This window comes from Lipotes vexillifer, unplaced genomic scaffold (assembly GCF_000442215.2).
Source record: "Lipotes vexillifer unplaced genomic scaffold, Lipotes_vexillifer_v1.1 scaffold232, whole genome shotgun sequence".
Lineage (NCBI taxonomy): Eukaryota > Metazoa > Chordata > Mammalia > Artiodactyla > Lipotidae > Lipotes > Lipotes vexillifer.
This window is the reverse complement of record NW_006793997.1, coordinates 1,149,461-1,153,445: the sequence shown is the minus strand read 5'-3', so window position 1 is coordinate 1,153,445 and position 3,985 is coordinate 1,149,461. Positions and strand designations below refer to the sequence as shown.

General features: G+C 46.4%; 1 protein-coding gene across 1 annotated transcript in view; it reads right to left on the bottom strand.

Moving 5' to 3' along the window:
* CLEC19A (C-type lectin domain containing 19A) overlaps positions 1-3,985 on the bottom strand; it is a 23,772-nt gene that overhangs the window by 11,699 nt on the left and 8,088 nt on the right. The window lies entirely within an intron of this gene.

Below are 3,985 nucleotides of genomic sequence, written 5' to 3'. Positions count from 1 at the left end.
CCGGGGCACGAACCCGTGTCCCCTGCATCGGCAGGCGGACTCTCAACCACTGCGCCACCAGGGAAGCCCTGGGGATAGATTTTTAAGGCTTTGATACAATTTGCTAAATTGCCTCCTGAAAGCAATTTATACTCCCATGGTGATATCTGAGAGTGCCCATCTCACAGCGCCCTTGCCTGCACTGAGTGTTACCACTTTAACGGCAATCTTTGCAAATATAAAATTTTTAAAATATAAAATTTTATAAAATATAAAATTTGCAAATATAAAAGCAAAAAAATGGCATCTTATTTCAATCTGCACTTCTGGGCTGTCTGGCCAAGGTGTATATTTCCCTACTGTAGTCAAGACTACTTATATCTTTAGCCCGTGGAACTACTGGGGTTCAGGATGTGTTCTTAATTCTGAAAAGGGACAAACAAAAACCCCATGTTTGAGACACTAAAGTTCTCTAAAGTCTCAGCCCCTCTGGAGGCCTCTTAGCATATACTTTTTTTTGGAAACCGTGATTGAAGATGACTGACTGGGGGAGAAAGGCATGCTGAGAACCTGCCTGGAACTCAGTTGGGTGGCTCATCTGTGAGAGCAGGCACCCGGCAGTGGTGAAATTGTTAGACTGGGATCCAGAAGCCCGGGTCCCAGCTCCAGCTCTGCGCCTGACATGCCATGTGATGCTGGCACATTCCTTCCCTTCTCAGCTGTCCTACTAGAAGATCTTTGGGGTCCCTTTTGTGATGCCCAGGGGTGTGAAATCTTGCCTTCAAAGCCACTGTAATAGCTGGCTGGGCTCATGAATAAGGAAGCAGTGGACCACCTTTACTGAGCATTTATGATGTGTGTCAAGCACGTAGAGGGAAACTGAGACTTAGGTTATGTGACTTGCCCAAGATCATCCTGCCGGTAGTAGGCAGAGTAGGGATTTGGACCCAGGCCTCCCGACACCAAAGTCTTTGATTTTAAAATCCACATGGTACTTCATCATGGGAAACCAATAGGGCTGAGGATGGTTGATCATGTGTTAGCCCCTGCTCCATCAGGTTGCTAGGCCAACTAAGTGGGTCAAATAAAGTTGCCGAGTGCTTGGCATGTACGGACGCTCCATAATAGTATGATTATTAACGATTAGCTCAGGGTTTCATCACTGAGGTTAATGGGCTTCAGGGGTCCAGTGAATCCCTCGAAATTAAATGCAAAATAAAAAGTTTGTATGCATGTATGTGCACACATACGCATCTATATGAATTTTTCTGGGGAAGGAACGGGACAGTTGCTTTAGTCACTAGAGCTATGCTGGGACTTCCCTGGTGGTCCAGTGGTTGAGAATCCGCCTTCCAATGCAGGGGATGAGGGTTCGATCCCTGGTCAGGGAACTAAGATCCCACATGCCGCGGGGCAACTAAACCCGAGTGCCACAACAAAAGATCCCGCATGCCGCAATGAAGATCCCGCATACCACAACTAAGACCTGAGGCAGCCAAATAAATAAATAGATAGAATTTACTTTAAATAAATAAAAGCTTTTTTAAAAAATAGAGCTATGCTAAGCAGGCAGCTTCCATCTGGGCTACCTGTCCCTGATGAGAGCCATTGGGCTTTCCTGTTTGATCAGAACCAGCCCTTCCCCCATCCTAGGCAGCTGCGTTGGTCAGTCCTGCCTTGTCCCACCTCTCCCCACCAGTCCCGGCCAACTGTCTTTCAGTGTGTGCCAGTATCCAAACTGGAGCCAGCTGATTCAGAATTTGCTCTCTTAACCCTCCCTTACATGGCAAAGGGAGAGAACTCTTGCTTATGGAGTTAGGGGGCTCAGGACCTCGGCCCTTCCCTGTTCCCTGCCCCTCCCCGGACTTCGGTCTCCTCTTTTCTCAGTTGAGAGCATTGGTCTAGGAGGACGTTGCCTCGATGCTGAGAGGGCTGAAGGACCCCTTGTGATGCTGGGCGTTGCTGAGCTCCCTGTGGGGTCTTTTGCCCATTCCTTCCACACAGAGAGATTTGGCTGAATCATTCCCAGGGGTCTGCTTTTGGAGCAGTTCCCCCTTTGCATGGATGAGAAGCAGCAAATCATTTCCATCTGCTTTTCACCCATCACTTGTAACCCAGGACACTCATTGGTGAGAACGTGGCCACGTCTGTCAGGTGTTGGCTGGAATAGTTAGCCCAAGAGTATGATACTTGCTGGTGCTAAACCACTTTCCCCACTCTCACCCATCCTATAATTATTCTGCACTCTAACTATTCATATTAGAGATGGGAGTAGGGGATGTAACCACCCCAGTTTGCCCAGGACTGTCCCAGTTCTAAATCTGAAAGTGCCACATCCCAGGTCCCCCTAAGTGGATCACCCTGGAGCACTGGTTCTCAACCAGGGGTGATTTTGATTCTCAGGGGACATTAAACAATGCCTAGAGACATTCTTGGTTGTCAAAAATAGAAGTGGTGGTGCTATTAGCATCCAATGGGTAGAAGCCAGAAATGCTGCTAAACATCCTACAATGACCAGGACAGCCCCACAGCAAAGGGTTTTCTGACACCAAATGTCAATAGAATCCTCGCCCTAGATGGAAGGCAGAACTCCCAAATGTAAAATAACCCCACAGGGCAGCAACACAAAACATCACAGCAAACGTCCACATTTCTCAGCCTATCTGTAGTTTCTTTAACAAAAATTAAGCCACACAACCGATTAGAAGTAGAGTTTGTGTTATTTTTCTAATTTTGGAGCTAAAACATGTAACTATTATAAACCCATGGCTTAAAAGCCCCGGGGCATTGCTAGAACACTGTGTTTAAATTTAAGGGTACAGACTTCACCAAAGGATGCTGCAGAGGGGGAGTCTTGCATTTCCTCCCTGAGTTTGGGATGAAGCTGACAAACTGCATCATCATCTCTCTGACAGAGGGAGGATTGCCCCCTCCCCACTCAGCGTATCCTTTCCTGTAAGGTGGGTCTCTTCACGCGTCTCCTCTCTGTGAGAGGGTCCGAGTCTCATCACTCCCTCCCCAGTGTGGATGTGAAGCCCGAGCTTCTGTATTAGGGAGGCTGACACCACACCCAGCGCTCTGCCGCGCATGTGTCCACTGCTTTGGTTTCCATCTCTAACTTGGTTTCCCGCCCCTGGTCGCCTTCCTCACTTTCTTGGAAGCCCAGCTTAATTTTCAAAGGATGTTTGTAAAGTTTATCTGTATTTCTGGATGTCTATAGTGGAGACGTTTTCTGTTCTCTAATTTACCATAAGGTCTGATCTGGAAGTTTCCACCCTCGTTGTCCTCTATCTCTTTTTCTTTTCCTTCACTTAAAAAAAAATTAAACTTTTGGTTTTCGAAGAAATTTAGATTTACAGAAAAGTTGCAAAAATATTATACAGAGTCCCTGAATAACCTTCATCCAGTTTCCCCTGATGTAAACTTCCCACAGTACATTTGTCATAACTAAGAAATTAATATGGGTACATACTCTTCAGTAAACTACAGGCTTTATTCAGATTTCACCAGTTTTTTCTTTTTCTGCTCCCAAGATCCAACCTAGGATACCCCATCACATTTGCTCTACCTTTGTGATTTATTTGATATCAAATATTATAGTATAGCTGTCTTGATTAAAGCCACTGCTCCTTTCTTTCCCCAGAAAAATGCAGTGTACACACACACACACACACACACACACACACACACACACACACACTGGGTCAACAACTTAGGTTGAGTTCCAACAGGCAGTACCTATGCTGGTTGCACAGTGCACACACACACACACACACACACACACACACACACACACACACACACGGCATGCGGGATCTTAGTTCCAGACCAGGGATCGAACCCATGCCCCCAGCAGTGTGGAGTCTTAACCACTGGACCACCCGGGAAGTCCCATACACACACAGTTTTGATTAGACAAAACTGACAAGAATTGGCTGGAACTGACCAGCCAATTGTCTAGCATTGTTGGATTTTTGTCCCAAATCATCTTTACCTCCTCTCTTTC